The sequence below is a fragment of the Macaca mulatta genome, chromosome 5, assembly GCF_049350105.2.
Source record: "Macaca mulatta isolate MMU2019108-1 chromosome 5, T2T-MMU8v2.0, whole genome shotgun sequence".
NCBI lineage: Eukaryota > Metazoa > Chordata > Mammalia > Primates > Cercopithecidae > Macaca > Macaca mulatta.
Window position 1 is genome coordinate 106,701,790 of NC_133410.1, and position 24,076 is coordinate 106,725,865.

Consider the following 24,076-nt stretch of genomic DNA (forward strand, 5'->3'; position numbering starts at 1 on the left):
TCCGAGGGATGAAACCAACTTGATCATGGTTCATAAGCTTTTTGATGTACTGCTGGCTTGGGTTTGCCAATATTTTATTGAGAATTTTCACATCGACGCTCTTCAGGGATATTGGCCGGAAATTTTCTTTTTTTGTTGTGTCTCTGCCAGGTTTTGGTATCAGGATAAAACAAAATTTTATTAAAGATAGTGCAATGGATTAAGGAGTAGAATTTTTAAAGTTATATGCATTTTTCATAGAAAAATTAATAAACTAAGTAAATTTTGTGTTTGTGTGGCTAACTCAAATTTAGCCACAGATTCTCAATATTATATATTTATGCCCATAGGACCTCAAGACATACTTAGGTAGAAATTGAGACACATTGAGTTCCTTATGTTGTTTTATTATTCTAAACAATCTAACAACTGTGTATGGTAGTCAGGGCAGAAATTAACAATCTCATTTTTACAGGGGAGGAAGCTGAAGTTAAAAAGAATTAAATTATTACCATAAAATAATAAAATATTAAGTGCTAGACCTGATCCCACATCTTTTAAAAAGTCTAAATCTCCTTTCCGAATTTTATTTGTTTTAATAATAGTTGTGATGGACAAAGAATCAGAAAGGAAAAAGTAGTTAAGGCATAGACAAGAATGGATTTAAATAATCAAATCAGGAATCAATGTTCTTCCCCAATTCTAATATATACTTTTTCTGATTTATATACATTCATTTTGATAAATTTTATCACTAGGGAACTTTTGATACAGCTCAATTGCCAAAAGTATCTGCCATGAATCACTCACAGGTACTATCTATTATCTATCTATCTATCTATCTATCTATCTATCTATCTATCTATCTATCTTTCATCTACCTACCTATCTACCTATCTAGCCATTTATATGGCTACCATGAGTGAAGTGCAAGAATCAAAAGCTAAAGGAAATATTCCATGATCACAATAATGACTACGATAAAATTATTTTCTGCAAGACAGCAGTGGCCTGGTGTGATCTGTATTGGGTGCTGCAATATGAAAGTAATGTGGCATATTAGCCAAAGGATCTCAGCAGCATATGCAGCTGTTAATTGACAAAAATAAATTCAGCTGGTACATGAACTCATACCATGAACCATGTTTTATATTTCAACAATTTATGTGAAACTGAGTGCAGCCCATATGGCATAACAAAACACTCTCCATTGCCACTTTTTTTGTATCCTAAGTACTTGGATAGTTTTATGCTTCTTGAAGACAAACTCATTACTTAAAGGTGGTCGATAAATAAACCCCTCAAAATTGTTGAGATATTCCGTTATTTTGTATATCTACTAAACAGTCAATCCAGTTCAACTCAAATTGAGAGAATTATTTTAAATTTGAGTTTAAATTTCGTATTTCTTAAAATAAAAATTTGTAAAATTCAAATGTTCAAAAACTAGTGTTAATGGAATAATAATGACTTAAAATGAAATATATAGTCAGAAAAATCTCTTCATAGAGCATATATTTCATCTGTTAAGCAGACTGGGTTATGCTACAGACACTGTTTAAAACAGATACTGTTTTTTCCCAGTATACACATTTTGACTCTTGCCTGAGAATCAGAAGGAAGTTTTTTATAAAAACAACAAAAAAAGTATAAATAGCATTTTTTCCTCAATTTTTGTCTCACTTTACTAAATATGTTAACATGTATTCTATCATTTACTTCTCACAGAAAAACTAGTAAATAGACATTTTTTGTCTGCATTTTTCCATAAGAGTAAGTCCAGGTTTACAGGGGTTGAATAGCCCAAAATCACACATTAGAATTGGTGTTTGATCCCATAATGTTTACTGTATTTGTCTCTCAATGAGTATAGGGAACTTTTAAAAAGCAAAAAAGGTCTTTTTTTTTTTTATTTTCTAAGCATAGACAATCATGAAATTTGACTAGCAGACAGACTCTAAGGTGACTCTGACCTCATAGTAAAATACCCACCTGCTGATATTCACACTCCTGCATAATCCCTCCCCTTGAGTGTAGGTGGCACCTGTGTGACTTGTGCCTAATAGTATATGAAAAAGTGATAAGATGCCACTCCTATGATTACATTACATTATATAAATCTTGCTAGTCGACTGCTTTAGAGCTTCTCCTTGCTGGTTCAATGAAGTAAGCAACTATGTTGAGAAAGTTCACATGGCAAAGAACTCCTGGTGGCCTGTAAGACCTGAGGGCAGCCTCCAGCTGAAAACTGATGGGTAGAAAAAAGTCAGGGCCTTCAGTCTCACAGCTACAATGAAATGAATTCTGCAACAACCTGATTGAGCTTGAAATCAGATGCTTTCTCAGCTAAGCCTCCCGATGAAAATGCAGCTCAGTTGAAACCCTGACTGCAGCCCTGCGAAAACGACCAGAGAACCCAGCCAAGTTGTGACTGGAGATTCCTGACTTAGGACAATAAGAGGTAAGAAATTTGTGTTGTTTTATCCACTAAGTTTATAGAAACTTGTTATTGAGTAGAATAAAACTAATATTCTGGATGTGAAACCAGATTGGCAGCAATATTTCAGAAAGTAAAAAAGACATCTTCATTTCATTTCACTTGCATCTGAATCATATCTGTGTGAATTATCCTATCTTGAAATGTATACTCTAGACCTCTGAGATTACCTTAACTGTCTTGACCTTGAGACTTGGAGCAAATCCCAAAATGAATAGTGTTCACAGTGTCATCTTGTAAAGTGTACAGATAGAAGTTTTCCTTTTTTCAAGTTAAAGTATTTTTATTCTGCAAGTGAGAAATCATCTCTTGAGTCATTATTATTCAACATCAAATATGCAATATTTGAATTGAGATTTTGCTAACTTGCCAGGTAAAAACATAACATTATTCTTTTATTTTTCTTGTTGTCCCTTGATTTTCTTGAGTGCCCTTTATAAAAAGTCAAGATATACTCAGGGAAAAGGTACTGAATTTCGGAGACTTTGGGGTCATGGTGCTTAATTTCAGAAACTATTAGATGTCAGAGAGACACCTGAAAGGAAGGTGAATATGTTTGGTAATGGGGTATTCTTTTGGTTGCTATTACACTTTGAATAATGTTTGGGAGAAATTTAGCCAGATGCATTGACAAGCACTGTGGTGTTTCCAGATATTATCTGTATAGTTTTTATCACTGCCGTAACAAATATCACAAACTTAGTACCTTATAACAACACAAAATTATTCCCCAGTTCCATAGGTTAAAAATCAGTACATTTGGCTGGTTTCTTTGCTCTGGGTCCCACAAGGCCAAAATCAATGTGTCATCAGGGCTTTATTTGTTCTGGAGGTTTTTGGGGAGAATCCATTTCCCTGCTCACTTAGAATCCAGTGTTTTGACAGAGTTCAGTTCCATGGAGTTGTGCTACTGAGGCTCCCTCCTGTTACTTGCTGGATGTTGGATTAAGGTCATTCTGTTTCTAGAAGCTGACTATATTCCTTGGCTCATTGCCGCCTTCCTCCATCTTCAAAGCAAGCAACAATGGCTCAAGCCCTTCTCACATTTCATGTTGCTCTGCCTCATATATCCCCTCCCTTTCTCTTCTGCTGGATCTCTGACTGTTGGCAGAGAAATTTCTCGTTTTTAAGGGTTCATGTGGTTAGATTGAGCAAACTTGGATAATCTAGGATAATCTCCCCATCTCAAGCACTATAACCTTAATTATATCTGCAAAATCCCTTTGCCATATAACCATAATACATTCACAGGTTCTGGGAATCAGGAAGTAGGCATTTTAGGGAGTCAGCATTCTGTCTACCATATTACTCTTTAGATAAAGTTATAATTTAGTACAGTTGTATAGAGCCACAAACATTTTTAAGTTGGGGGCAATTAATTGGATCAGTCTGGAATAGGGCACACAATCTTGATTGCACATAATGTAAAATGTACAAAGCAGAAAAGCATATAATTTCTTATAGCACTTTCTCTCTTTCCTGTACAAAGACCCATCTGAAAGTTTCCCTGCAGTTACAAAAATTTGTAAAGTTTGACTTTATTCTTTTAATAGCTAGTTGTCTAACAATGACACATTCTTCTATTTTTCTCTCTTTACCCTGAATATTTAGTTCACTGACATTTAAAAAATCATAATAACACAAAACTTACATTTTTAACCATTTTAAAGTGTACCATTCAGAAGTATAAAATACATGCACAATGTTGTGTGACCATCACCACTATCTATTTCTATAACAATTTTTGTTATTGGAAATAGAAACTATACCCATTGAGCAAAAACTCCCATTTCCCCTCCCCCACCCCACCCTTGGTAACTTCTATTCTACTTTCTGTCCCTAAAGATTTTCCTGTTCTAGATACCTCATGTAAGTTGAAATATATAATAGTTTTCCTTTTATGTCTGGATTATTTCAGTTAGCATAATGTTTCAAAGTCCATCCATGCTGTAGAATGTACCCGAATCTCGTTCCTTTTGATTGTTGAATAACATTCCATTACGTGTATATCACATTTTGTTTATTCATTCATCTGTAGATGGACACTGGGATTGCCCCCACTTTTGGCTATTATAAATAATGCTGTATAAACATGACCACACAAATAACTCTTTGAGATCCTGCTTTCAAGTCTTTCAGGTATATATTCAAATTGCTGGGTCATGTGACAAATTATATTTTTAATATTTTGAGGAACTATCTTTCGTCGTGGTCACATTATTCAGTGTTCTTACCAACAATACACAAGGCTTCCAATTTTTCCACATTCTTCCCAATACTTAAATACTTATTTTCTGCTGAGTTTTTTTCTTTTAGTTTTGTTTTTGTTTTTGTTTTTGTTTTTTTGATAGTAGGTATCCTACTGCGTGTGAAATGGTAGCTCATCAAAATTTTGATTTGCATTTACCTAATGATTGGAATGATTAGTTCTGTGGTCTCAATGTCTGTGTCCTCCCAGCCCCCAAATTCATATGTTGAAACTTAATCACCAATGTAGCATTATGGAGAGGTGGGCCTTTGGAAGGTGATTAGGTCATGAGGGATCTACTCTCATGAATGGGATTAGTGTTCTTATAACAGAGGCCTGAGGAAGCTTTTTCGCCCCTTCTGTCATATGATGACACATAGAAAAGATCATCTATGAAGCTGAGAGCCATCATTAGATGCTGAATATAGTAGTGTGTTGATCTTTGACTTTGTAGCCTCTAGAACAGTGAGCCATAAATTTCTATTGTTTATAAACTACCCAGTCTAAGGTATTTTGTTATAGCAGCCTGAATGGACTGAGACAATGAATGATTTTGAATCCCTTTTTAATTTTTTGTTGGTCATTTGCATGTCTTCTTTAAAGAAATGTCTATTCATATCCTTTCCCCATTTTTAATTGGGTTGATTTGTTTTTGTTTTGGAATGGTATGAGTCATTTATTCTCAATATTAAACCAATATTAGATATATGATTTGTGAAATGTTTCTATCATTCTATGGGTTGTCTTTTTACTCTCTTGATAATAATCTTTGAGCACAAAAGTTTTTAAATAAGTTCAATCAATCTATTTTTGTTGCTGTTGACTGTGCTTTTGGTATTATATCTGAAAACCCATTACCAAATCCAGGGTCATGAAGATTATCCTTCTAAGCTTTTGTCTGAGAAGTTTATGGTTTTAGCTACTAAATTCAAGTCTTTGATCAGTTTTGAGTTCTCACTGATTCTTACGCTTATAGTTTATGCTTCCATTTTTTAAGCTTTTGATTCAGACAAAAATATATTGTTCACATTGTTGTTATTATTTTAATGGTTTGGCAGCAGAAAGGAATTCCTCCTTATTTAAAAAAATGGAAACCTAAGAAATGAATAGTATGGTATTGGGTTTTATCTATTTTAATAAAGGTAGTGGAGAATGAAGGTTGTAGATATTTTATAAACTATGGCCATCCAACTTTTTCTCATTTCATTTCAAAATGCACACACAGAAATCCAAAGAGCTAAATGTTTTTCTGCTCTGTAAGAAAGTTGTTAAATTTTTGTATTTACCATTGTGTAATGAAGAATTAGTCTGGCATCCCCATTTCCTGGGAGGTAACCTTCTAACTCTTGGAATTTCTTCCCTCCCTCCCTCCCTCCCTCCCTCCCTCCCTCCCTCTCTCTCTCTCTCTCTCTCTCTCTCTCTCTCTCTCTCTCTCTTTCTTTCTTTCTTTCTTTCTTTCTTTCTTTCTTTCTTTCTTTCTTTCTTTCTTTCTTTCTTTCTTTCTTTCTTGAGACAGAGTTTCGCTCTCTCCCCCAGGCTGCAGTGCAGTGATGCAATCTCCGCTCACTACTGCAAGCTCTGCCTCCCAGGTTCACACCATTCTCCTGCCTCAGCCTCCCAAGCAGCTGGGACTACAGGCGCCTGCCACCACGCCCAGCTAATTTTTTGTATGTTTAGTAGAGACGTGGTTTCACTGTGTGAGCCAGGATGGTCTTGGTCTCCTGACTTTGTGATCCACCTGCCTCAGCCTCCCAAAGTATTAGGATTACAGGCATGAGCCACAGCACCTGACCAACTCTTGGAATTTCTTGAGTGATAGGGGTATCTTTGTTATCCATGATAGACCCCTGATCACATCTGATGTGTATGTTAATGAGGTGACTCATGGCAGGACCCCAGATCGCTTATGCTAATGAGATTACTCAGATGGAGACTAGTTATGTCAGAAAAACCAACCATGTAATTAGAGGATTTTGGGCTTTGAGCCAAGTGATACCAACCCTTCCTCTGCGGAAGGCTTTGAGATTGAGTTTATCCACATGACCAATGTTTCAACAATCATGTGTACCCAATGAAATGTCAACAAAACTTCTGGACACTGAAGCTTGTGTGAACTACCTTGGTTGTCAGTATTCTTTGAGCATTGTTGTACTTTGATACTGAGAGAGTAAGACATCCCTCTGGACAATGGAGGCTTTATAAATAGAACTCTTGCAAACTTGGTTCTATGCATCTCTTCTTTTTTCTGGTTCTCGTTTGCATCCTGTTGCTATAATAAAATTGTACCTCGGTTGTCAGTATTCTTTGAGCATTGCTGTACTTTGATACTGAGAGAGTAAGACATCCCTTTGGACAATGGAGGCTTTGTAAATGGAACTCTTGCAAACTCTGTTCTATGCATCTCTTCTTTTTTCTGGTTCTCATTTGTATCCTGTTGCTATAATAAAATTGCAATGATATGAGTAGCATTTTCAGTAAGTTCTGTAAGTCTTTTCCATAAATTGTTGGACTTAAGAGTGGTCATGGGAAACCCTGAGGTATCTAGTCAGAACCGTGGGTGGCTCTAGAAACCCCAAACTTGGAGCTGATAATTGAAGCGAGAGCAGTCTTGTAGAGAACTGTGCCTGATATGGTTTGGCTGTGTCCCCACCCAAATCTCATTTTGAAATGTAATTCCCACAACGCCCACGTGTCATTGGAGGAACCTGGTGGCAGGTAATTGAATCATGGAGGCAGGTTTTTCCCATGCTGTTCTGGTGATAGTGAATAAGTCTCATGATATCTGATGGTTTTAAAAATGGGAGATTCCCTGCACAAGCTCTTTCTCTCTTTACCTGCTACCACCCCTGTAAGATGTGACTTTCTCCTCCTTGCCTTCCAGCATGATTGTGAGGCCTCCCCAGCCATTTGGAACTATAAGTCCCTTAAACCACTTTCTTTTGTAAAGTGCCCAGTCTCAGGTATGTCTTCATCAGCAGTGTGAAGGCAGACTAATAGAGAGCTTCTGCCCTCCAGTTTTGACAAATTCCAGTGCCTATTCAAATACTGTGTGACAAAGGAGATAAGCAGTTATGTGTATGCTAGAAGTGCCCTAGTACTCCACTCTCCCACCATAAGCAACTTAAATTTTACCATTAGAATAATACAATGAAAAGCCACGTATCTCCAGAGAAGTCTTTTAAAATTCAAATGCACCTGTGATTGGTAATGTATCAAATTATTTTAATCACCCATACCTAAGGCTATTTATTCTGTTAGATTAGTAAAAGCAACCTACAATCACATTGTGAAGGAGTAGGAGTTTCAAGAAAGGATAGGAACCTGAGACAATTTTCCAAGTTAGGGTTTCATGAGGAGCCCGGGTGGGCATTACGTACTCTGGAGATGTAGGTGGAAGAATGAGATTGTAAAGAGAGGGGGAAAAATGCTGTAAGAGTAGAGTGGGAGTGTCCCCAAGGCAAATCACCAGTTTTATCATTTTTCCTCAGGCTAGCTATACATTTTGAAAGAAAAATTTCTAGTCTCAAAAGTCCCGTAAGATAAATGGGTATTTGTTTGTTTGTTTTTGTAAAAGAAAGTCCTCTTATGTTTATTGTCCTTAACACAGATAACATGAAAATAGCAGGGCAGTCTCAAGTCATAAACCAACAGTAAAACACAATGAATCTTTATTTGTTGATGTAGGTACTTGCTGAATTATAGACAAATAAACTGAATAACTGTGAAGGAGACTCATGTGATCCACTAAAGGGAGTTCTGAGTTGTGAAACTCATGAATTAAGTATTCATTGAGCAGTACCCATATTTCATCCATGTACTAAATTTTATAGGGTATTCAAAGGAAAAATCAGGATCACACTATTTTCAGGAATCTTATAATTATGTTAGAATTGTATATAATTATATTTGTAATGTATAATTAATTCTAATAAAGATGGTGGAAAAAGATGAACAAGTACAGAAACATCTTAAAACCACTAGTTATTTCTGGAGAGGTGTTTCAGGAAAGCTTTTTACATAAGGTTATTTCTGAGAAAGAAACATGTAGCAATATTATGGGAATATCACAACAGGATACATATTTTGGAGAGACAGAATAAAGTATAGTATATTTGAAGAACAGAAGTAGTAGCGGCACAGATTAAAAGAGAAAGTAGGACAACTCTAGAAAATAGCAGGGCAGTGTATTAGTCTTTTCTCTTGCTGCTAATAAAGACGTACCTGAGACTGGGTAATTTATAAATAAAAGATGTTTAATGGACTCACAGTTCCACATGGTAGGGGAGGCCTCACAATCATGGTGAAAGATGAAGGAAGAGCAAAGGGACATCTTACGTTGTGACAGGGAAACTCTCATTTATAAAACCATCAGATCTCATAAGATTTATTCACTACCATGAGAACAGGATGGGGGAAACTGCCCCCATGATTCAATTACCTCCACCTGGCCCTGCTCTTGACACATGGAGATTATTACAATTCAAGGTGAGATTTGAGTGAGGACATAGTCAAACCATATCAGGCAGTATCTGGCCATAAGTCAAGAGTTAAACCCATTGACCTTTATAAAGCTATAGAAAAGTTTAATAAAGGAAGCCAAGTAAAGGGTTAACAGGAACAGTAATAACTGTTAAAAATAGAAAAAGACTGACTTTAGTGTGGAAGACAATTAGATGGGAGTGCAATAGAGGCAAGGAAACAAGTTAGAAGTTTATTGCAATAATCTTGCTAAATGATGATGAGTCCATAATTGATTTATTGAAGCAGGTCAATGGCAGTGAAGAAAAGGGTAGAAATTGAAAATAATACAAGGATTTTATTTCTCAGTGATTGGGTGATAGTATCAACCATGAAACATATACACCCACACACACATCAAAAGGTGACTAAGTTATTGTTGTTGGAGGTGGTGGCTACAGATTGAAAGTTTTTCTTCCCTAAAAATGTATGTGTTGAAATCCTAGCTCCCAAGGTGATAGTATTAGGTGGTGGGACTTTTGGAAGGTGATTGGGTCATAAGAGTGGAGTCCTCATGAATGGCATTAGTGCCATTATAAAAAGTGCCTGAGAAAGCTCCCTTCCTTCTGCAAGGACACAGTAAGAAGTCTCCATCTGTGAACCAGGAAATGGGCCCTCACCAGACACTAGATTTGACAGTGCCTTGTTCTTGGACATCCCAGCCTCCAGAAGTGTGAGAAATAAAAGTCTGTTGTTTAAAAGCATCATAGCTTATATTTTGCTACAGCAGTCCAAATGGACATGATCATAGGTAAAAGTGGTCTTATAATTAGTTCACTTTTATCATGTAGTATTTTAGGTATCTGGAAAATTCAAGTGTACATCTTCATAAAACAAATAGAGAGATAAGCATAAAACTCAGAAACAAGAAAAACTACATTGTGACATATTTATTAATAGTTGAGAGTTAATATTAGGTTGATTCCAGTTGAAGCCTAGGAGTAGATTAAATCACCCTGAGAAAATAGATTAGATAAATGGAAGACGAAGAAGAAAATCAAATCCGTAATCCTGAAAAACACTAACTCCAAATGAGAAGGAATAGACAGATAATCCTGCAAAGAAGATTGATATAAAGAACAAGCTAAAAAGTAGAAGGAAAATAAGGAGAAAGTGGGGTGGCAGGCAAAGGAAAATCTTTCCCAAAGTGGCAGCTGACAATGTCAATTACCACATGAAAGTCACATAAAAAACACTGAAAATTGTAAGTTGCATTTAAGAATTAAAGGTTACGGGTAACTTTGTGTCATACAGTCACAACCCGGGGGTTAAAGCTTGACCCCTATGACTTGAAGAAGAAGTAAATGGAGACAACACAGTCTAGCTTGACTGAAAAGACCAGAAGTTGCTGAAAAGCATGCAGTGAGAGGCTTGAACCTGTGTGTGTAGCAGGACAAGCTGCAGACAAAACCTTTCAGACACTGAGTTGTAGAAGGAAAGGCTTTATTCATCTGGGAGCATCGGCAAGCTACCATCTTAAAATCTGAGCTCCTTGAGTGTACAAATTCTGTCTTTTTTAAGGGCTCACAACCCTAAAGATTTTACATGAAAGGGTCTTGTTTGATTGAGCAATCTAAGGGATATGTGACAGGGGTTTCATGCACTGGTGCTCAGAGTGAAACAGAACAGAACAGGGAGTTTCATAATGTTCTTCTATATAATGTAGTTGATTTTTAACTACTAGGTTTAGGCCAGTCTGGCCTAACACTTCCTTGTTTTTTTTCTTAAAACATGTGCGGAGTATAAAACAATATGAAACAATAAGAGAGAGGGTCTCTCTCTTCCCTCATGTGCACATTACAGAAAAAGACACCCTTGTGTATCTGAAGGACACAGTAATGGATACAGAAAACCACTAATGGAAAAGAGTTGAGATGGATTCAAGAGTTCAGGGGGAGGGTGAAGCCTCACAGTTAATGTGAATATGTGCTGAATATGCGAAAGAAAGATTATTCTGGGCTGCAGGAATCTGAGAGAAATTCGTGGAGGTCTCAAGGCTTGTGCAGGAGCTTAAATGCAGACCAAAGTTAATGGGAAAGAAGATGCGAGAGCATTCCAGGCAAGCAATGCAAAGATGGTCACAGAAATTACTCATCAATTTCAGAGAAGCTTCATGGTGTGAGGATCTAAAAGTAAAAACTGAAACTTGAGAAATTTTTTTTCTATAATGTATCCCATAAATTAAACTACAAGAGTTTTGTAGCTAATGGAATGGCCTGAAAGATATTGCCAGGTTTTCCTTAATTTACTATTGTATCCTTATTTTATTATTGTATAAATAAAGGTAGATTATATGCCACAAAATATAGTACTTAAATTTATCACATGGAACTAGGATACTTACATTCATTTCCTTTCCTTTTATTTTTAAATCGTAGGGCAATTATGTTTATTTTTAATTATCATAAAAGTGTACTTGTATAATATAAACATTATTTTTTTTTCTCTACGTTTAAAACTTTTTTAGAGATAGAGTTTGGCTTTGCCTAGTTCTGTTCTAGAACTCCTGGGCTCAAGTGATATACCTGCCTCAGCCTCCTGAGTAGCTGGGCCTACAGGCTTGTGCCATCACTCCTGGCAATATAACAGTTATTTTTAATAAAGATAATGTATAGAAAAAAATCACTAATACTATTTCCATCCAAAGATAGTAACTACTATAGATAATAACCATATTTTTTTCTGGTAAAAATCCCTCTAATCTGCACTTCTTACATAATTGAGATGCTACAGATAGAGACATATATGGAGAGAATTCTACTTTAATTACATACATTTATAACCAGTTTTTCACGTGTTTTAAAAAGTCCCATAAAATCTTTTGAAGGACTGCAAAACATACTCTGCTATATTTAGACATTTGCCTATTATTAACAATTCAGTTGTGTTCATTTCCACAATTCCAAGTAATGTTTATGTGCATAAATTATTGTCTACATTGAATATCGTTACCTTACAATAAATTTACAGGTATTATATTATAGAATCAATGAATGGAACTGACATATCTTGACCATCAACTTCTTTATCAAAATTGTAAAATATTTGTTTTATATTTTTTAATGAATGACCAAGGAATCATAATTCCCATATATGCTTCAAACTTCTTTCTGAAGGCTATTTTTTTTCCTATTGGTGCTCTTTGATATTGTAATGTTATGAAATTTGTGGGAAATTATTTTGTGAAAGCACTTGGTTTGTTCAGTTGAACTGAGGAACAGAAGTAAAATAGTTACAGTAAATACCTGCAACAGTGGTACACATCCACTGTGATGCATGGCAACTAAAATAAAATATGATTTATAATGGCATTTAGAACACAAGCACATTCTATTAAAGAGTGTATGTGGAAGAATGCTTGCTTGGAACCTGAGTCTGCCTGTGCCTCCCAAACTCAAAGTCAAAATTAATAGGGAACTTCCATTTATTAAATAGCTTAACATAAATTTCATGACAAACCATAGCATTCACTCCTAGAAATAGGAAGAAAGCAAGCAAGCAAGCAAGAAAGAAAGAAAGAAAAAAAGAAGAAGAAGAATAAGAAAAAGAAAAGGAAGGAAGGAAGGAAGGAAGGAAGGAAGGAAGGAAGGAAGGAAGGAAGGAAGGAAGAAAGAAAGAAAGAAAGAAAGAAAGAAAGAAAGAAAGAAAGAAAGAAAGAAAGAGAAAGAGGAGGAAAGGAGGGAGGGAGGGGGAGAGAGAGAAAAAAGGAAAGAAGAAAGAAAAAGAAAGAAAGAAAAGAAAAGAAAAAAGAAAAGAAAAGAGAAAGAAAGAAGAAAGAAAGAAAGAAAGAAAGAAAGAAAGAAAGAAAGAAAGAAAGAAAGAAAGAAAGAAAGAAAGAGAAAAGAAAGGAGAGAAAGAAAGCATGATAATTTTATGCATCAAATTGAGTAGGATAATGTGCCCAATTGTTTGGTCAAATATCAGTCTAGATGTTACTGTGAGGGTATTTTTTAGATGTGATTAACATTTAAATCAATAGACTGAGTAAAGCACATATAATGTTGTTGGCCTTTATTCAATAGTTGAAGGACTTATCTGAGTCCCTTTGAATTGCTATAACAAAACACCTAAGACTAGGTCACTTATAAACAACAAAAATGTATTTCTTATAGTTCTGGAGTCTAGAAAGTTCAAAATCAAGATATTGTCAGGTTCTGTGTCTTATGAGGGCCCTCTTTTCCATAGATGGTGCCTTCTAGCTATGTCCTCACATAAGGAAAAGACGAGCTAGCTCTCTAGGGCTTCTTTTACAAGGGGACTAATAAGACAGAGCCCTCGTGACCTACTCCCTCCCCAAAGGCTTCACCTTCTAACACTATCAAACTGGGAGTTAGATTTCAATGTGTAAATTTGGAGGGGCACAAGCATTCAGACCACTGCAGGCCTTAAGAGAAAAGACTGCGAGGTTCTCTAACAAAAAGGGCATTTTTGTCTCCAGACTGCTTTTGGACTTAAGATTGCAGCATCAATTCTTACTGAAATTTCCAACTGCCATACTGCCTTATAAATTTCAGACTTTTTAGCTTCCACAATTGTGTGAGCCAATTCTTAAAAATAAATAAATCTCCAAGAGAGAGTGATCAAGATCCTACTGGATCTTTTTCTCTGGAGAATCCTGACTAATACAGGTAAATGGGTAAGTAGATAGATGGATGGATGGTAAATGTATGGATGGATGTGAATGAAGAGATGGATACATAGATAAAGAAATGCCGCTTCCAAGTGGTTTGAAATTTTATGCTGAAAGCACACTGGAAGAGTAGTGAAAAGATTAGGGTCTAAGTCCTGGTTCTTTCATTTACTAGCTGTGTGGTCCCCGAAAATTTTTTAATGTTTCTGAGTTAGTTTCCTCATCTATAAAATAGATCAATAGTATATTCTCTACCTATCTTGTCAGGATGTTATAAAGATTAGTAATAAAAATAATACACATAAGGACTGCTAATAGTTATTAGGTGCTAACTATAAGCCACGGAGTAATCACTTTGCATACATGATGTCATTTACTCCTCACCAAAAATCTTCATATAGAAAAAATTAATTAAAATTACCTGAATTTATGACACAAAATCTTATGTCAAATATTGTTTCCTCAGAGAATCTTTCAGGTAGATAAAATTATTATCCTGATTTTATGGCACAAAATCTTTTGTCAAATATTGTTTCCTCAGAGAGATCATTCTTGATCATCTTACCTAAAGTAGTACTCCCTCTGTGGAACTCTAATTCCCTCCCTTTTTAATATCTTGAGTACTAATTACAATCAAAGATTATCTTACTTAAATGACTTGTTTACAATTTCACTATTAACATGGCAGACAGTAGGTGCTCGTATAATACTTGACAAGTGAATGAATGAATACCTGCATGAATGAATGCATGACTAATTGAATAAATGAGACTTGTTTTAGGGAGGTGTGAGTATATGATAATTCAACATATGCAACCATTCAAAATTTAGAATCAAAAGCTCTAGAGATGAACATAACTAAAGTTTACACCAGTACAAATGTGAAAGAACCTCAAAGACTCATCTCTACTCTTGCCGAAGGTGCCTAAGGCTCAAAGCCACTTCTCTGGCTCCCACTTCCACTCCTCTATAGAGCCAGAGGGCTGGGAAGCCAGGATAAAGCAGGAAGATGCACTCATGAATGGTTCTTTCTCCCTGAGCAGTACTTACCTTAAAAATATATATTATTCAATGTATAATGTTGAATCTTGTCCTCCTATATAATAATTATCCTTTTAATGCACCCCAGTCCTTCAATAAAAGAGTTCCTTTGACCTGTACATTTTGGCATTGGTTTTATTTGAAGGATACAGATGACAAAGAAGAGGATAGATTTCTTCTGCCTCCATTTCTCCAGTAGCTCTCTGTACAACACACTGCACCCTATAGAAAGAAGGAGTTCTAGAAGGTAATCAGTGTTGTCAGAAGTGGAAGCCCAGTGATGTTGGGCACATGTGCAAATCAGAGGCTAAAAAGAACTAGCACCTGAATTTTCTGATCACAGTCTAGGGTAAGCCAACCTCAAAGGAATAAACAGGAGATTGGGGAGGAATGTGAGAGGAGGGTATTTAAAGAAAAATTTTATTCATGGGGGAACTATTACTGGACAGATCATGAATTGCCCAGGTTTACACTTTAATGGCAGAGAAAGGTCTAGAACTCTACTAATTCTTTCTACCATATGGTGTTTCACCGTTTTTCTTAACTAAAAAGAATTACACAGCTTTTTCTCAATAAATACATTAGAATAATAAAAAGAAGAAAATGATATTTCAGAATATGATGAATGAATACTTGCATTTGGCAAGGCATTCTCTTCCCAGAGGCCTAATTTGGTTATAATTTCAAAAGATGATTCTCTGATGGTACCTTTACTATATTTTCACATGTCATATCTTATGCCCCCACCTAAAATGATGTTACAAATGGTCCAGCAGCTGTTGTAACCAGGCATCAACTTTTACCATTATTTAGGATTTCACTGAAATTCTGATTTAGTCGATCTTATCTTTAAATGCCAAGTCAAGTAAAAATACTACTTTCCATTTCCAGGATTAATGTTTTTAGACCCAAGCTACAAAGGACCCTCTCCATTTGGCATCTTATGGGTTGAATTTTGAGATCCCATCAAGCAAAATTAAGCACGACCTGGTAGACTGGTGAGTCTCCTGCTGGAGAAGCTGCACTTGAAAGTTCTGAGGATGATTGTTGAAATGATTCAGGCCCTCAAACTCAGTGAGACAAGCCAAACTCTGATTTGATATCACACAATATGCCAAACCTCATGCTTACCCTTCAGCCTTGGTGGACAGTTTGTGAGCTGTTGATCTCAAAGGACTTATTTATCTTTTTTTATATAACTCAAGGTATTATTAGCCTTTCTTTCCTAAACACACTCTTACCCAGAATCACGGGTTCCTTCCTTTTTCTGGGATATGCTTTTGTGCTCCTTTTGCATTCTTTCTATTGTCATTTTTTTATTTCCTGGACCCTTGTTCTTACTCATTCTTTTCTCAGTTCTTGGACAAAGAGTCCACAAAAGGAAAACTATATTTTAATGCATAGTGGCATTGGCACTCTGTCGTTTTACAAGAATGTAACAAATGCAGACTCTCCTACCAAGTATGCATGTTTTTCCATAGGCCTTAATTATATATTTATGTTAATTGAAGAAAGTGATATGCTGCAATAAACTTTGTCACAGTGTTACTGTAAGAACAATACCTGTGATGGTTAATACTGAGTGTCAACTTGATTGGATTGAAAGATAAATCCTGGGTGTGTCTGTGAGGGTGTTGCCAAAGGAGATTAACATTTCAGTCAGTGGACTGGGAAAGGCAGACCCACCCTTAATCTGGGCAGGCAAAATCTAATCAGCTGCTAGTGTAGTTATAATATAAGCAGGCAGAAATATGTAAAAAGAGAGACTGGCCTAACCTCCCAGCCTACATCTTTCTCCTGTGCTGGATGCTTCCTGTCCTCAAACATCAGACTCCAAGTTCTTCAGTTTTGGAACTCAGACTGGCTTTCCTTGCTCCTCAGCCTGCAGACAGCCTATTGTGGGACCTTACAATTGGTGTGAGTTAATACTTAATAAACTTCCATATATATATACACACACACATATGTATATTCCATTAGTTCTGTCCCTCTATAGAACTCTGACATACAGATATCGGTACCAGGAGTGGTTCTAGAGGAAGAGAATATTAAGGATTGAGTTCTTTCGTTGGTTTGGGGGTTTCTGGAGTTGGCTGCTTTATATGATTACACCCAAAAATGCTAAGGACCCTACTTCTAATAGTATGGGGAACACTGATAGTCCTTGGCATGAACTGTTTAGAGAGTTATGCAAAATAAGTGCACTGACAATCCTGATTCATCGCTTGTGAGAGGCAAGTTTAGTGACTCCATACATAATACCTTTGACCATATGTGGAGAACCAAGGAACATAATGAAGTTGGTTGGTTGCACCTATGTGGACAAAGTGATGATAGAAAATGATGAACTCAGGGGACCAGCTTCAGAAGCAAACACTGAGCCTCAAATCTGCTAAGACAGACCTGAGTGAGAGTCTTATCTCCTGTAGAGAAAGAGCTGAAATTGTGGAAAAACAGACACAAGCTTCTATCATGTGAGTGGCTGTCCTGCAACAAAAGGTGCATGCACAGTCTAGCCAGGTGTCTACTGTTAAACTGAGGGCATTGATTGGAAAAGAATGGGACCCTGTCACTTGGAATGGGGATGTGTGGAAGGACACTGATGAAGCTGGGGGCACTGAGTTTGTAAACTCTGATGAACCTTTTTTGCCAGAAGAAACAGCTTCCCCATACCCAGTAGTGGCAATATCCCCTCCACGACGCTTGCTGCCATCAGCTTTCCACATTTGTCTGAGGAGATAAACCCTGCACTGCCTGAGATAACAGTGATGGCCTCCCTTGAGGCAGTTGCCAGGCAAGATAATGTTGATTCTCCTCAGGAGCCACCTCCAACACTCCTATTTGCTTCTAGACCTATAACTAGACTAAGTCCCAGCGGGTCCATAGAGATGAGGTTGAGAGTGTGACCCATGAAGAGGTGTGCTACACTAAAAAAGAATTTCTTGAGTTTCCTAATTTATATAAACAGAATCTGGAGAACAGGCATGAGAATGGATATTAAGGGTATGGGATAATGATGGAAGGAACATAAAGTGGGATCAGGCTGAATTTATTGATTTGAGCCCACTAAGTAGGGACTCTGCATTTAATGTGGCAGATCAGGGAATTTAGAAAGGTTCTGATAGTTTATTTGCTTGGTTAGCTGAAATATGGATTAAAAGATGGCCCACTGTAAGTGAGCTGGAAATTCCTGATCTCCCTTGGCTTAACGTAGAAGAAGGGATCCAAAGGCTTAGGGAGATTAGGATGGTGGAGTGGATTAGTCACTTTAGTCCTACTCATCCCAGCTGGGAGGGTCCAGAAGATATACCCTTGACCAGTGCCTTGTGAAATAGATTTGTAAGGGAAGCACCTGCATCTCTGAAGAGTTCTGTGATTGCTGTTCTCTGTATGTCAGATCTAACAGTGGGAACCACAGTCACTCAACTACGAAATTTAAACATAATGGGAATAATTAGATCTCAAGGTGGCAGGGGCCAAGTGGTGCCACTCAACTGTCAAAGGCAAGGTGGGTGTAGCTACCATAATGGACAGCAAAGGCAAAGTGGCAATCAGAATAGTCTGACTCGTGTAGAGCTCTGGCATTGGCTAACTAATTACAGTGTTCTGAGAGGTGAAATTGATAGGAAGCCTACTGCATTCCTACTTAATTTATACAAGCAGAACACTTCTAGGTCGTTGGACAAAAGACTACTTTGAATTATAAAAACAGAATCACAGCCTCAGTCAATTTCCAGACTTGATCCAGTTTACAGACCAAGAAACACTTGAATAAAGGGGAGGCCAGACCCCATTATATTACCAACAATTTAGGCAGTTAATCATTCTCCCATTCTTCCCCAAGGAGACTGATGTTGTTTTACCAGGGTAACTGTGGACTGGGGAAAGGGAAATGATCAGACATTTGGGGGACTACTGGACACTGGCTCTGAGCTGATGCTAATTCTAGGGGACCCAAAACGTCATTGTGGACCTCCAGTTAAAGTAGAGGCTTATGGAAGTTGTGTAATTCATGGAGTTTTAGCTCAGGTTTGACTTACAGTGGGTCCAGTGGGTCCTTGGACTCATCCTGCAGTGATTTCCCAGTACCAGAATGCATAATTGCCATAGACATACTTAGTAGCTGGCAGAACCCTCACATTGGCTCCCTGACTGGTAGGGTGAGGGCTATTATGGTGGAAAAGGCCAAATGAAAGCCATTAGAGCTGCCTCTACCTAGAAAAATAGTAAATCAAAAGCAATGTCACATTCCTGGAGGGATTGCGGGGATTAGTGCCACCATCAAGGACCTGAAAGACTCAGGGGTGGTGATTCCCATCACATCCCCATTCAAGTCTCCCATTTGGCCTGTGCAGAAGACAGACGGATCTTGGAGAATGACAGTGGATTATAGTAAGCTTAACCAAGTGGTGACTCCAATTGCAGCTGCTTTACCATATGTGGTTTCATTGCTTGAGCAAATTAACACATCTCCTGGTACCTGGTATGCAGTCAATGACTTGGCATTTGCTCCATTCCTGTCCATAAGTTCCATAAGAAACAACTGGACTTCAGCTACCAAGGCCAGCAACATACATTTACAGTCCTACCTCAGGGATATATCAACACTCTGGCTTTGTGTCATGATCTTATTCAAAGAGATCTTGATCACTTTTCACTTCCACGAGATATCACACTGGTCCATTATATTGATGACATTATGCTGATTGGATCCAGGGAGCAAGAAGTAACAAACACACTGGACTTATTGGTGAGACATTTGTGTGCCAGTGGATGGGCAATAAATCCAGCTAAAATTCAGGGACCTCTACTGCAGTAAAATTTCTAGGGATCCAGTGCTGTGGGGCCCATTGAGATATTCCTTCTAATATGAAGGATAAGTTGCTGCATTTGGCCCCTCCTACAATCAAGAAAAAGGCACAACACTTACTGGGCCTACTTGGATTTTGGAGGCACCACATTCCTCATTTCGGTGTGTTAATTCATCGCGTCCCATTTATCAAGTGGCTTAAAAGGCTGCCAGTTTTGAGTAGGATCCAGAATAGGAAAAGGTTCTGCAACAGGTCCAGGCTGCTGTGCAAGCTGCTCTGCCACTTGGGCTATATGACCCAGCAGATCCAATGGTGCTTGAGGTGTCAGTGGTAGATGGGGATGATGCTTAGAACCTTTGACAGGCCCTCATAGGTGAAACACAATGGAGGCTTCTAGGGTTTTTGGACAAGGCCCTGCCATCTTCTGCAGATAAATACTGTCCTTTTCAGAGACAGCTCTTGATCTGTTACTGGGCTTTGGTGGAAACCAAACATTTGACCATGGGCCATCACGTCACCATGTGACCTGAACTGCCTATCATGAACTGGGTGCTTTCTGACCCATCTAGCCATTAAGTGGGTCATGCACAGCAGCATTTCATCATCAAATGGAAGTGGTACATACGTGATCGGGCTCAAGCAGGTCCTGAAGGCACAAGCAAGTTATATGAAGTGGTTCAAACACCCATGGTCTCCACTCCTGCCACCCTGCCTTCTTTCCTCCAGCCTGCACTGAGGGCTTCATGGGGAGTTCTCTATAATCAGTTGACAGAGGAAGAGAAGACTAGGGCCTGGTTCACAGATGGCTCCACATGATAAGCAGGCACCAACCAAAAGTGGACAGCTGCAGCACTACAGTCCTTTTCTAGGACATCCATGAAAAGTGGTGAAGGGAAATCTTCCCAGTGGGAAGAACTAGGAGCAATGCACCTGGTTGTGCACTTTGCATGAAAGGAGAAATGGCCAGATGTGCAATTATATACTCATTCATGGACTGTAGTCAATGGTTTCACTGGATGGTCAGGGACTTGGAAGAAGCATGATTGGAAAATTGGTAGTAAAGAAATTTGGGGAAGAGGTATGTGGTTGGACCTCTCTGAATGGTCAAAATCTGTAAAGATATTTGTATCCCATGTGAGTGCTCACCAACAGACCTCAGCAGAGGAGAATTTTAATAATCAAATGGATAGGATGACCCGTTCTGTGGACACTACTCAGCCTCTTTCCCCAGCCACCCTTGTCATTGGCCAATGGGCCCATGAACAAAATAGTCATGGTGGCAGAGATGGAGGTTACGCATGGGCTCAGTATCATGGACTTCCACTCACCAAGGCTGATGTGGTTCTGGCCACTGCTGAGTGCCCAATTTGCCAGCAGCACAGACCAACACTGAGCCCTCGACATGACACCATTCCTCAGGGTGATCAGCTAGCTACCTGCTGGCAGGTTGATTATATTGGATCTCTTCCATCATGGAAAGGGCAGAGGTTTGTCCTCACTGGAATAGACACTTACTCTGGATATGGGTTTGCCTATCCTGCATGCAATGCTTCTGCCAAGACTACCATCCATGGACTCACGGAATGCCTTATCCACTGTCATGGCATTCCACACAGCATTGCCTCTGACTGAGGCACTCACTATATGGCTCAAGAAGTGCAGCAGTGGGCTCATGCTCATGGAATTCTTTGGTCTTACCATGTTCCTCATCATCTTGAAGGAGCTAGATTGATAGAATGGTGGAAAGGCCTTTTGAAGTCAAAATTACAATGCCAACTAGGTGACAATACTTTGCAGGGCTTGGGCAAAGTTCTCCAGAAGGCCATGTATGCTTTGAATCAGGATCCAATATATGGTACTGTTTCTCCCATAGTCAGGATTCACAGGTCCAGGAATCAAGGGGTGGAAGTGGAAGTGGCATCACTCACCATCACCCTTAGTGATCCACTAGCAAAATTTTTGCTTCCTGTTCCCATGACATTACATTCTTCTGGCCTAGAGGTCTCAGTTCCGAGGGAGGAACATCGCCACCAGGAAACACAACAATTTCATTAAGCTAGAAGTTAAGATTGCCACGTGGACACTTTGGGCTCCCTCTACCTTTAAGTCAACAGGCTAAAAAGGGAGTTCCAGTGTTGTCTGGGGTGATTGACCCAGATTATCAAAATGAAATCAATCTACTAGTCCACAACAGAGGTAAGGAAGAGTACACACGGAATACAAGAGATCCCTTAGGGTGTCTCTTACTATTACGATGCCCTGTGATTAAGGTCAATGGGAAACTACAACAGTCCAATACAAGCAGGACTACAAATTGCCCAGACCTTTCAGAAATGAAGTTTTGGGTCACCCCACCGGGAAAAAAGCCACGACCTGCTGAGGTGCTTGCTGAAGGCAAAGGGAATACAGAACGGGTAACAGAAGAAGGTAGTCATCAATACCAGTTATGACCACATGACCAACTGCAGAAATGAGGACTGTAATTGTCATGAGTATTTTCTCCTTCCTTTGTTAAAAACATGTTTGGGCATGTATACAATTGTACTAAGAAAATATCTTCATTTTATTTCATTTCTCCTTTATCATGGGACATAACATTTATTGACTTCACATCAGCATTTGAGTATTATTAACTTTACGTAATAGTATTTGGGTTGGGGATTGGTGTGTTTCCGGTTGTATGAAGGATAGTTGCATTATGTTAGGTGTAATTATGAACTTATTATTGTCTTTATTTGAAGATTATATATGATCTCAGGAGATGTGTATGGGTTCAAGTTGACAAAGGGTGGACTTGTGATTGTTAATACTGAGTGTCAATTTAATTGGATTGAAGGATACAAAGTATTGATCCTGGGTATGTCTGTGAGGGTGTTGCTAAAGGAGATTAACATTTGAGTCAGTGGGCTGGGAAAGGCAGACCCAACCCTTAATCTGGGTGGGGCATCTAATCAGCTGCCAGTGAGGCTAGACTATAAGCAGGCAGAAAAATGTGAAAAGAGAGGCTGGCCTAACCTCCCGGCCTACATCTTTCTCCTGTGCTGGACTCTTCTTGCTCTCAAACATCGGACTCAATGTTCTTTAGTTTTGGAACTCGGACTGGCTCTCTTTACTCCTCAGCCTGCAGACAGTCTACTGTGGGACCTCGTGATCATGTGAGTTAATAATACTAAGTAAACTTCCATATACATATGATTATATTGGATTATATGTATTGGATTATATATATGTGATTATATATTTTTTATATAATTATATATAATTATAAATATATAAAATTTATATATATTTCATTAGTTCTGTCCCTCTAGAGAACCCTAATACAGTACTCATCCAACTAAACCTCTCACTTAAATGAGAGAGACCAGGTAAAAACATCTAGATGGGCTCCAGGTAGTATCCAGTCTGCTGTGGGTTTTTCTTTCTTTCTTTGTTTTACTTTTCGTTTATCTTACTTTAACTAAAGAGGGAAGAAGGAGTACTTACTTGTGGAAGTTTAACGAAAACTATAAAAGTGGCCACTAGTGACCAGTGAAATCTTGTCCATAGGATGAAACTGAATGTACAAGAAACAGCAAGGCCTGAACAATGTTCCTTTTAAAGGTGTTAATAATAGACTAACAGAAGCCAGAAACCTGTGTACCTACTCCGTCTGTGCTAGGAGAAAATGCTTATAAATAAGAATCATTGTTGAGAGAATGTGCATATACAAATGGACTACACTCGCCGGGCGCGGTGGCTCAAGCCTGTAATCCCAGCACTTTGGGAGGCCGAGACGGGCGGATCACAAGGTCAGGAGATCGAGACCATCCTGGCTAACCCGGTGAAACCCTGTCTCTACTAAAAAATACAAAAAAAAAAAAACTAGCCGGGCGAGGTGGCGGGCGCCTGTAGTCCCAGCTACTCCGGAGGCTGAGGCAGGAGAAAGGCGTAAACCCGGGAGGCGGAGCTTGCAGTGAGCTGAGATCCGGCCACTGCACTCCAGCCTGGGCGACAGAGCGAGACTCCGTCTCAAAAAAAAAAAAAACAAAAAAAACAAAAAAAACAAATGGACTACACTCACTCACATCAATGTTTCCAGGAAACCCTGTTAAGCCTACATTTAAATATACCCTGATTATGATCAGTGCTCACCACCTTGGTTCAAACCCACAAATTCACACCTAGGTTACATCAATGACCTAATTTCCTTTCCTTTCATTCTTGACCCTCACACTGTTCTATAAAATCAGCACTTATATCCTTTTAAAATATAAATCTAACTAAAGCAAACTTCAACTCAAATTTGGCAATCTCTCACTCAGTGTGAAAGCCTTGTAATGACCTAAACATCCTTGCTGGATGTAGACATT

At 38.3% G+C, this 24,076-nt stretch overlaps 1 long non-coding RNA gene across 1 annotated transcript in view; it reads left to right on the plus strand.

Annotated features, from left to right (window-relative positions):
- The first annotated feature begins 2,379 nt into the window (after positions 1–2,379).
- Positions 2,380–24,076, plus strand: part of LOC144340987 (uncharacterized) — a 124,228-nt gene continuing 102,531 nt past the window's right edge. The window contains exon 1 of the long non-coding RNA XR_013417525.1: positions 2,380–2,440. This is a non-coding gene — a long non-coding RNA (uncharacterized LOC144340987). The remainder of the gene's footprint in view (positions 2,441–24,076) is intronic.